At 35.2% G+C, this 11,834-nt stretch overlaps 1 long non-coding RNA gene across 1 annotated transcript; it reads left to right on the top strand.

Moving 5' to 3' along the window:
• Window positions 1-9,066: 9,066 nt before the first annotated feature.
• LOC125495073 (uncharacterized) lies at window positions 9,067-11,025 on the top strand. Its single transcript, XR_007271754.2, has 2 exons — window positions 9,067-9,806; window positions 10,725-11,025. It is a non-coding gene; the product is annotated as an uncharacterized LOC125495073 (long non-coding RNA).
• The last annotated feature ends 809 nt before the right edge of the window (window positions 11,026-11,834 follow it).

The raw sequence follows: 11,834 nt of genomic DNA on the forward strand, positions 1-11,834 counted from the left end.
CGGTTTTGGGCCAAAACCGCAGCAATAGTTTGACATATTGCTGCGGTTTTGGCCCAAAACCGCAGCAATAGGTCCTGGTAATATTTTTTTTTTCATTTTGCAATTAAATTTGAAAGAATAAAACCAACAACATTCAAGGAGACTATTGCAGCATTGAAATACAATAACAACACAAATGCAAACAAACCAAATAGCTATATATTCAATAAAAATAATATTTACAAACCCTAATTACAATAATATATATAAAAAATCAAAACAAAGCTGATAAGGAAAGATTTCAAAAAAACGAAAAAAGAATACAGATATAGAGGTACATGGAATTAATAAAGAAAATTAAAAATTAAAGAAAAATTAAAAAAATGACATTAGATCCGAAAATCGAAAATCACTACCAACAACCACCACCACGAATGTCGATCACGAATTTCAACCCTAAACTAATACCAACAACCACCAGCAACAACCACGCGAATCGAAAAATTCAACCCAAAATCATCATTTACATCTAAAATTGAAATTCAGATCTGAAAATAAAATAAAGCACATCACTGGAGAAGACGAAACGCCAGTTGAGTGAAGATGAACGAAGATGAACTCGCCGACTGCGAAATTTCGCGAAGATGGTGATTTCACCGGGGAGGAAGACGAACAAATTTGCCGGAGACGAAGACGAACAATTTCGAGACGGCGACAACATCGCAAAGGATCGACAACTCCTTCGCCTTCTTCAACAACCCCTTTCCGCGCTTAGTAAATGTTACTTGCCTTTTCGCCAAATCGTCAATCTTTTTCATCACAATCTTTCCCCTTCCCATCTTTGTGGCTGTTACGAGTTCACCAAATCACCAAATCGACACACAAGTGCAAAATTTATACAAAACTTTTCCCTGAATTATAAAATCAAACAATGAAAATTACACCGACAAAATCAAACAATGAGATTATCGCCGGAGATTATCGCCGGAGATTATGAGGAGAGATGAGAAAATAGAGGAGTGAGAGAGATGAGAGGTTGAGATTAGAAGTGAGAGAGAGAGGGGTTCAGGGCCGTCTTAAACATTTTGGGGGCCCTGTTCAATATTTAAAATGAGGCCCTAATACAAAAAATGTGCGAAAATCAATTTTTTTAAATTATGATTGTATAGAAAAATGGATCGTTATTGCAAAACTATGTGGGTAAGTGTAGCTGATAGAAGCATTCTCATTTCATATTCCCACTCCCATTTCATATTTGGCAAACGGAAAACAACAAACAAAAGTCAGAATATCTAACACTTTCACCACTCATCCATCAACGTACACTTGCTAAAAATGATTATCTTTAAGAATCTGATAACTGTGGAAAAACTAGATGCATTTATAATACAAGTTGGCCACCAATTCAGAAACTTGCTCAACTAATCATACAAGAAATCACACCATGCTTAATTAAACTGGAAAAAAAATACACACTACCGAGCAACAAAAACAAAAAACTATATGCGAAGAGTGAATTCTACCTCTAAATTATGGAACAATTTCAAACAAAAATCTGGGATTTTCTGCAATTTATATGCGATGCAATTGGAGTCTTGAAATTGCCCAGATTGGAGTATGGAAAACTTGAGACTTGGAGAGTACTTCAAATGAATCAGATAGTATTTATATATGAATCTGATTTTTTTTCCAACTGAAATTCTGATTTGTATAATGGTTGTTTGAGAAATTATTGAGATTGGATGGATATACATAGAGGCTATAAAATTTAGCCGTTTGACATAGAAAAAATTCGTGATTTAATCTTTCCATTGACAGTAATTCTTGGCTTGATTGAGAGAGAAAGGGGAAAGATTGAAAGTGTTAAAATGAAACTTTGGTAAAGTAAGAAAATTAATGAGAGTTACAGCATAATAAAACATAGAAAATCTTAACTTTTATGGAAAATTGCAATTAGAAGATCTGGAGAATTGAGTTGAATGGTCATTAATGGAAGGTTGAAATGCAAAACGCATATCTGACGGGAAGGGGAGATGAAGTGTTTTTTTTTTTGGGCCCCTAAAATTTTGGGGCCCTGTGCAATTGGTCAGCTTGCACAGGCCCAAAACCGGCCTTGGAGAGGTTGAAGAGAGAGGCTGAAGAGAGGCGTGTAACTGTGTAAAGAAACAAAAACCCTAAGTGATAGAAACGCATGTTTTAAACCCTTTTTAATATTTTAAAATAATATTGCTGCGCTTTCTTGCAAGAACCGCAGCAATATATGAAAAAATTATCTTTTAATATTATTTTATTATATTGCTGCGGTTTTTGACTAGAACCGCAGCAATATTTCGGTCAAATAGTCAACTTTTTCTAAAAAAAATTTCATGTTCATACCATATTGCTGCGGTTTTAGGCCAAAACCGCAGCAATATCTTTATTTTATATTTATATTTTCTTTTTCACGTGTTATATTGCTGCGTATGAGTAAAACCGCAGCAATACCACCGCAACAAATAACAATTATTCTACTAGTGTCAAGACACAACCAACAATTCCATTGTTAGGTAAGGTAAGAAGTACGTAGCTCCCTATTTTCGCCTTCCTTAAAGAGCTAGTTGGGGAGCCCCATTGTACATGTCCTAAGTTATTTTTTACTATATAAATGAAGTTTTGTCCTAGATTTTTAGCTATATAATATACATGTTTTTTTTTGGAAAATATAATATACACATTGTAGTGATTTTGGCCTAGAATTACGACAATCTCTGTTATATAAGTGAAGGGAGGAGGAAGATGGTGTTCCCCTACAAAAAGTCTAAGTTACCTTTAATAATAAATTTTTCTTTTTCTTACTTGCCATATATATTGAATGAATAAGTTAACAATGAAATTAAATTTGAAATTTGGATTAAATATTAAATTAAAGAGAATGATTTTCTCTTCTTTCATAGTTGTGAAAAACTTTGATAAAAAATTAAATTGACAATATAACTTGATTGACACAATCAGAAGAAAAAAATAAAAACTTGAATTTCATATTAATAATTATATGATAATATTTTAAAACCTGGATGTTATTTATTATTTGGTAATCTCTATTATTATATAAATCAAACTCCTCCACTTTAGCAATATTTAACGATTGAACCTGATATACAATTTTTTCCACTTTATTTGAGCACAAGCTTTCTTCTCCTTTATATTTTCTTCTCTCAATAATATATTTGAATATGATGAACAAATGACTAAAAAGATCAATGAAATATTGATTTAAGAAGAACATATTGAAAAAAATGAAAATAAGTATAAATGTTTATTCAAATAAAAAAATTAACATTAATGAATAACTAATTGAGAAAAAAATCGTTAATATAACTTGCACGCATAGCGTGAAAAAAATTATAGTATATGTATGTTGCTTGTTGGGAAGGCAAAACAAGATGCAACATATTGAGGAGGTTATGAGATAATTCCCCAATAGTAGGTAATATCAAAAAAGATATAACCATAAGACTGAATGATGAGGATTAAAGAAAGAGAAAATTTAAGGAAAAAGGATATAATAATGTATCATATTGCATTTAATAACATTAAATATGGGTACAATTCTTCATGATAAATAAGGACAAGAGAGGAGTTATTTTTTTTTCTTTCAATGAGGGTAAATGACTAGATTAGAGAAAAAAAAAAAGATGTTTAAATACAAACAAGTACTATAAGTAGTGGTTTGAGCTCCATGATACTTTGCTTCTCTCTATCATTTGCAAGAATGTGTTAGGCTGGTCTTATTATCCTAATAAAAAAGAAAGCAAACACTATATTTTGAGATGAGGGAGTATATTTTTGTAATAAATTTTGAATGGTTATATATATATAGTTTCAGTTATTGGCATAACACATCTGACTAGTTTATGGATCAATCAAAACATACACACAAGATTATAGACTCCCTTCATTTTTTAAAAATCTACTCAGTTTTATTTTCACAAGAACCAAGGAAATACCAAACATGGATGGTGCGCACAGTTCTAAAATGAGCATTATGTATGCACTGGCCGAAACTGTCATTAAGTTAAACCAAAACAATGTCTTTAATTTTGAAAAATTAGACCTAGTTATAATCTTTTTAAGTTCTTTAAAATGTTAATTTCAGTAGAAAGTTATGTTCAATGAATAAACATTTTGAATCTTAGTAATACACATTTTGAATTTTGAAGAACTTGCAAATGTTCATCTGTAACTTGAAAATGTATGTTCTACTAACAACTACACATGATTACCTCCATTTAATAGTTGTTTGGTATCATAGTGGAATGGAAACAATAATTGAGAGGTTTATGATTGAGAAACAAAACGTGATTTGTTTCCACTAGTTTGATAAGGGTAACAAATTGGGGAATTGTGAATCCCTTCAAAACGGGATTTGTTACCTAATACTCATAGCAAACAATTAGAAATGGAAACAATTATTTGAATCCGTTTCCTACATTAATTTTTTTATACCCACCTCTTGATTAGACCCGTTTAGGTCTGGACTAACTGGCATATAAGGTACAACTTACAAGTCATAAAGTACACCCATCTCTCTCACATAGTCACACTCCCATTCTCTATCTTCTCCACCAGACCACCACCAGCGACCGATACGACGCTCTGCCGCTCCAGCACCCTCTTCTCCACCACCAATGACTTAGTACTCCCGCACCTTATCCTAGCCAGCCAGTTAGACACTGACAGTCACCACAGTCCACCGCACCCGTGACTCCACATGAGAAACCACCAGCGCAGCCCACGACCCACCATCGCACACTACCAGCACAATATGCGACCTACTTGTTAGAAATTGACAATTGCAATGGCAGAGGCACAATGATTTCAACGTTGTGCCGTGGTAGGAGACCACTGACTTGAAAGCAATTACGGCCCGACAACGGTGGTAATCGATCTGGCCGGAAAGCTCCCCAAGGTTAACACAGTAGTCTAAAACTTTCACCACTAGCAGTATAGACTTTGGAGAATAGCGCGAACCCAGGAAAAGAGAATGTTTTTTTGTGTGTCTTGAACTGATCAGGAAGCACTCATTTTATACGAAGAAATTAGGCAAAAAACGGAAGGCAGTAAAAGGGGAGGATATCATGGGATTGCCATTAATACCATAACGGTCAAAACGTTACAAATCTTCATCAGTCACACACGCGCCCAGCTAGGGTCCAAAAAGTTAGTTAAGTTAAGCCCAAAGCCCAAGGCCCATGGCCCTGGCCCGGTCCGGGCAGGAAGCGCGCGCGCATGTGTGATAGCAAGCCCAAACCCAAACATGACATCTAACCACAAAAGAATCTCAAGTAACAACTCAATAAGAGTAAGGAGGAAGGGAATATATAAAGCAAGGAAGTATTCCCTCCCACAAGCAATGTGGGACATTTAATGAAAAGAAGACAACAAGGCTTTTCAAGCCTTGATTCTAACAGTTCCCCACAAAGGCTTTGAAAAGCAAAAGAAATTCCTAGGTAAGGAAAGGAAAGTAGTTCAACATCAATATCTTTCGATTTGAATTGATGCATAGTGAAATGAGGCAACAACTTACTATCTAGTGAGTGAATTTCTCTTGAACTCACTAGAGTTTCGTTGCGCTAGACCCGTACAACACATACCTACCTTAAGATCATGTAGTCTCCGCGATACATCACAAGCGCTTTATAGCCATGCGCATTCCTTGGGTCTAATAAGTGCTCTAGAAAGACAACCCAGTCTTTCATAGAAGGCAGCTTAACCTCCACACTTACGTAGGTAGTCCATCAAGTGTTTCTCAAATAACACCACCCCGAAGGGATATGAAACTATTAGGAGCAAAAGCTCAATCTCTCAATACAAATCCATCAAGTGCGTCTCAATAGCACCACCAATATGCTATGGATTAAAAACACTACCATGAGTCATAGGGATGAGAGATGTAGTGCAAGTTAAGATTTTATGGCTTCGTTTGACCTCAAATGGGTATCCACCTTAAAATTTCAACTAATGGGCTTTAGCCCCATCCTTTTCGACGACTCTAGGACAACTCTCCTACATAACCCCTTAGTAAAGGGGTCCGCAAGATTTCTTTCGTACCTCACATAGTCTAAAGAAATCACCCCATTTTTCAGGAGTTGTTTGACGACTCCATGTCTGATCCGAATGTGTCTCTTCTTACTATTGTAGACAATGTTCTTAGCAACACCAATGGCTGCTTGAGAATCACAACGAAGAGAGACAGGTGCACCCTGTCCTCTCCATAAGGGAACATCAGACAACAAATTTCTCAACCATTCAGCTTCTTGCCCTGCCAACTCGAGGGCAATGAACTCAGACTCCATGGTGGAACGTGCTATACAAGTCTGCTTCGAAGACTTCCACGATATAGCACCACCACCAAGGGTAAACACATAGCTACTAGTTTAACTGATCTCATCATTACCAGATGCCCAATTTGCATCACAAAATCGTTCAAGAACATCAGGAAATTTAGAGTAATGCAGACAAAAATCAATAGTTCCTTTTAGGTATCGGAGAAGATGATGAAGAGCATTCTGTGTTTATTATTAGGGTTATGAGTATATCTACTAAGTCTACTCACTGCATAAGCTATGTCAGGTTGAGTGTAGTTCATGGGGTAAATCAAACTACCTATGATTTTCGCATATTCACTTTGAGAGACACTTTCACCTAAGTTCTTGGTCAAATGAATACTGGAATCATAGAGAGAACTCACTGGAACAGCATCAAAGGATCTAAACTTTTTAAGCACCTTTTCCACATAATAAGACTGTCTAAGGGAAATGCGACCGAATATTTTCTTAAGTCTATCTTACTCCTAAAATCATATCAGCTTCTCCCAAATCTTTCATCTCAAACTTTGATGACAAGAAAAGTTTAGTATCAATAACCACCTTTAAGTTGTTACCAAAAATCAGCATGTCATCCACATAAAGACATATAATAACACAATTTGATCCTACCAATTTGGAATACACATATGAATCAGAGTTGTTGACAATGAAGCCATTTGACACAACACTACTATCAAATTTTTAATACCATTGTTTTTGGTGCTTGTTAGACCATATAAGGACTTTCTAAACTTACACACTTTATCTTCTTGACCTTGCACCACGAAACCCTTAGGTTGAGACATGTAAATATCCTCCTCTAAGTCACCATTCAGGAAATCAGTCTTAACATCCATCTGATGTATAACTAAGTCATGAATAACAGCAAGAGCTAGCAGGGTGCTAATGGTGGCTATCTTAGTCACAATAGAATTATTGTCAAAGTAATCTAGTCTTTCCTCTGAGTGAATCCCCTAATGACAAGCCTAGCTGTAAACCTCTTAATAGTCCCATCAGGTCTCAATAGAGCTAGCAGGAAAGCTATCTATGGTATTTGATCCCTTAGGTAAATCGGTTAACTCCCAAGTGGAGTTAAACACTATGGAATCTAACTCGCTCTTAATAGCCTCTTTCCAAAAACTATCATCCACATATCTCATTGCCTCTTCAAAGGTCTTTGGATCTTCTTCTATCATGAAAGCATAAACTAGTTTATCACTCAACAAGTCAACACAAGAACTTTCAGACAGAAAAGCAACGACAAAATCAGAACCAAAGTCTTTTGCTACTCTAGGTCTTTTACTTTTCCTAGGCTCATCTACAGCAGAAGAATTACTAGCATGCATGTCAACTGAAGTACTACTTAAAGTCAAATCAGTAGGAATATCACTAGTAGGTAAAACAACATCATGCGTAGAACACGTAGATAAATTAACAGCAGGAGAAGAACAAGAAGGCACAGATGCAATATCACCCTTTTTCAAAGGAAAAACATGTTCAAAAAACTTAGCATCTCTGTATTCACAAATAGACCTAACACTCAAAGTCATGAATCTATAAGCAGCATGAGCATAGCCAATAAATACAGCATCAAAAGTCTTGGGTCCAATGTTTGACTTCTTATAGTCAGGCAGCCCAACTTTAGCTAGACATCCCCACACTCTAAGGAAACTCAAATTCGAAGGATACCCCTTCCATAGTTCATGAGGAGTCTTATCTAACTTTTTGTGAGGTACTCGGTTAAGAACATGACAGGCTGAAAGAACTGCTTTCCCCCACATTTCATCAGGCAACCTAGAACTTACAAGCATAACATTCATCATATTTTTCAAGGACCTATTTTTTCGTTCAGATATATCATTTTGTTGAGGCACATATGGAGCACTAAGTTCATGAATGTAATACCCCTATTTTAAAGTGTATTTTATTAAGTGCTAAGTATGATTACTAGCCTTATTATATAATAATATTTCTCGAGTGTATTTAAAAGAAATTGAGTTTGACCATGCAATTAGTGAATAGCTAATATTTTTTATTTAGTTAATCGTATTGTAATATTTTAGTGGAATTACTTTTAATGTAAACTCTTAATAGTAGTATATAACTTATATTTTGAAAAGGAAAATGGATGTTTTCTTTTAGATATATATATGTATAAGGAGAGAAGTTTAAGATAATTTGACCAATTATAAAACCAACGTCGGCTCCATCTTTGTTTTCTTTTTCGTTCATTTGTCAGTTTGGAAAGTAGAACCCAACATTGCCTTTTAGTTCTTTTCTTTCGGATGGATAAACCCCAAAACCCCAATTGAGGAAACCCGAAAACCCTAGAACCATGAAACTCTCTCGCTCACCTTCGCCTGTGCTTCGCCGGCATTCTTGTTGCTCGTTGGAGCCTCGTCGCCTGCCCCCGCTAAAGCTCTCTGCTTTCTCTCTCTCCTCTCGTCGGTTGTTGTTGCTGCTGTACTAGTTCTTATGCCATGTCTTCTCTGCCTCCTCATCGCGGTCATGTGTGCGACTGTGCGGTGCTGCTCGTGTCGCTGTGGTGTTGATGCCGCTACATGTAGTTGTTGTTATGTTGTCGGTGTTGATGCTACTCGTCGGTGCTCAAACGACCTCGCCGAAGTTTTGAGTCCTATGTTTCTCGATTCTTCGCTGCTCCTGATAGAGCATAGGTACACACCTCTTGTTTACTTTTCTTTGAATTTCAGAATTCTTGAGTAGTGATTCAAAATTAGTTTTAGTTATGTTAAGTTATTGAATTATTAGAGTAGTTGTTATTAGTTGTTCTGTTGTTGGTGGTGGAGGTGTAGTGTTGTTGCTGTTATGACTGTTGGTATGATTGATGTTGTTGTATTGAATTATTGTTATAATGGTTGGTGGTAGTGATGCAATGTAGAACAATAAAGTGTTGTAATTCGTAGAAATCACAGGTCAGTTTCGTAATTCATGTTTTTCAACAGTTTTCGGGCGTTTTTCGCAAAAATACTATTTCACAAAAGTTGTTCATATTGAAATTCTACTCAAGTTAGGCTCAAGAAACGCTTGATTCGGAGTTCGAAGGAGGAAGTTATGTTCATATTAAGTTTCTGCTCAAATTTCATATTTTATATAGTTGATTTAAAAACTCTACGTCTTCATATACTTGTTTCATAATGAACTTTTGAGTTACCATATGTACATATGATTCTGTAATGTTGAATTTATATAAAGTAAGATGATTTCAATTAATTTGGTAAGGGTTTGAGTTAGACGGTTTTAGTTAGACGTTAGAACATGAAAGTCATTATATGATAAAAGAACATGATATGTTTGTTGGATGTTTTATATGAATTTAGGAAAGGTTGATTGCTTTGTGAACTAAGTTAGTTGTATCCAAGTCTTTTATTACTTACGAAGTACACATATTTATATTGTAGCTTTCGGTTTCACTGAAGAGTCGTTTAGACCGAGATAGTTGTTTAACTATGATTCGAAAAGGTAAGGTTTCATATTCAGAACTTTTATAGTTTACATTATAAGTCCAAAGAGGTACGATTTCTTACTTAAACGTTTTGTAAGGTTAAAAGGTAAGATTTCTTATTAAGACCTTTATTTAAGAAGAAGTTTTATAAAAGTTTTAAACTCATTTTGATTGAGTTTCTTTTAAAAGATGGGAGTTTAGTTTTAAAGTATCTTTTATAGATTACAAAAAGAGTCTTAAAAGGGTTTTTTTATCAAATCTTTGTTGAGATTGGTTTGAATGGGAAGATGCTCCTCCAAAGATAGAAAGTTTGGTTTCCGAACCGCAAATGAAGGAAAGATTATAGAAAGATATTTCGAATAGTTTTTATGTTTGCAAAGTTATTGGATTGCCTATGTGGTATCTCTAAGAATAGTTTTGTGTTTTCAAAGTTGTGGGGATTACCTTAAGTGGTATCTCAAGGAATTGGAACTTCGTCGGGTTCGTCTCGACTTTACAGATACAAAATAGTTGGGGGGGTACATTGATCAGTACCTCGGACTTAGATCTTCTGCTGCGGTTTGGCCGTATGTAGGGTGTGCACACTAGGGGTCTTTGTCTATAGTTACTCACAGGGCCTAGCTAGCCCAATGGGAACTAAAGTTCGTTCCATTCCCTAGGTTTATGATTCTTTCTTCGTGAAAGAAAAAGAAAAAGAAAGGATTTGATTTAAAGAAGGAAATAGAAAGGATTTGATTTAGAAATAGAAAAGAACGGATTTGTTTTGGAAAAGAAAGAAAGAAATGATTTATAAAGTTTATATTTTATTTATATGTTTTGAAAGAAAAATGATTTGTAGGATATGATTAATGTTATCCTACCTGCATATGTTTGGCTTCTTAGTATGAAATCTTGCTCAGTCAGTTTGGCTGATACTACATGCCTGATATATGCAGGTACATGAAGGTAATGTATAATGAAGAAGGTTCGATGTTGGAAGTTTGTTGTATGCTTTATACTAGTTGTATCGCGGCGAGGACGATCAACTTTGTAATATTATAGTTAATAGTTAATTTGTAATTAAATTAAAAAGGTTTGAGTTTGTAAAGTCTAGACTTGTTTGGGTTGCTGGATTTTGAGGATACATGATTATGAATCGGACGCGAGTCCTAAATTAAGTTTTAGGCGGTCCATATTACAAATGGAACTCTGCCGAATTTTCTGTAGAATTTTAATAATATATCTAGTTGTTTAAAATATTTGAGGATCACTTAATATAGTTTATTAGAGTTAGAGGTTCTAATATATTCATTGGACTCTAAAAGTTTTAGTAAGTTAAGCGTTTTTGAGGTCCACACTCGTGGTGAGTGTGATGGTAATGGTCCGGATTAGGATTTCCGCCGTGTTTAGTTCCTAATTAGGTTGGTTGTAGATTCGGTTTGTTACAATGAATGATACCAAAATTCTCACAATGGTCACTCAAAGAGAAGTTCTCATACTCTCTACCCCTATCAGACCTAACCCTCTTGATTTTCCTATCAAGTTGGTTTTCTACCTCGGCCTTATACTTTATAAAAGCTTCCCCTGCCTCACTCTTTGCCTTAAGAAGGTATAACTTAGTGTACCTCGAGTAATCATCAACAAAACAAATGTACCAAAATTTTCCTCCTCTATTTCTAGTGTTCTGAAAATCAGCTAAGTCCGTATGAACCAATTCTAGAAGTTGTGTGGTCCTTTCAGTCACGATTTTGTAAGGTTTCTTAGTAAATCTGGCTTCAACATAAACTGGACACTTATAAAACTCTATTGAGGACATATTGGGAATTAAATCTATGGTCCTTAGTCTCTTAATAGAAGTAACATTAACATGCCCTAATCTACCATATCATAAATTTAAAGACTCAGCAATATAAGCAGAACCACAAACAGTTTTATTAATAGCAGGAACAACAGAAGAAGCAACATCCAAAATAAATAAACCCCCACTTAATTACCCTTTCGCCACAAATTCCCCACCACGAGTCATTACAACCTTGTCAGCCTCAAAAATAATTTTTAAACCAGCT

Source organism: Beta vulgaris, chromosome 2 (genome assembly GCF_026745355.1).
Source record: "Beta vulgaris subsp. vulgaris cultivar EL10 chromosome 2, EL10.2, whole genome shotgun sequence".
Taxonomy (NCBI): Eukaryota; Viridiplantae; Streptophyta; class Magnoliopsida; order Caryophyllales; family Amaranthaceae; genus Beta; species Beta vulgaris.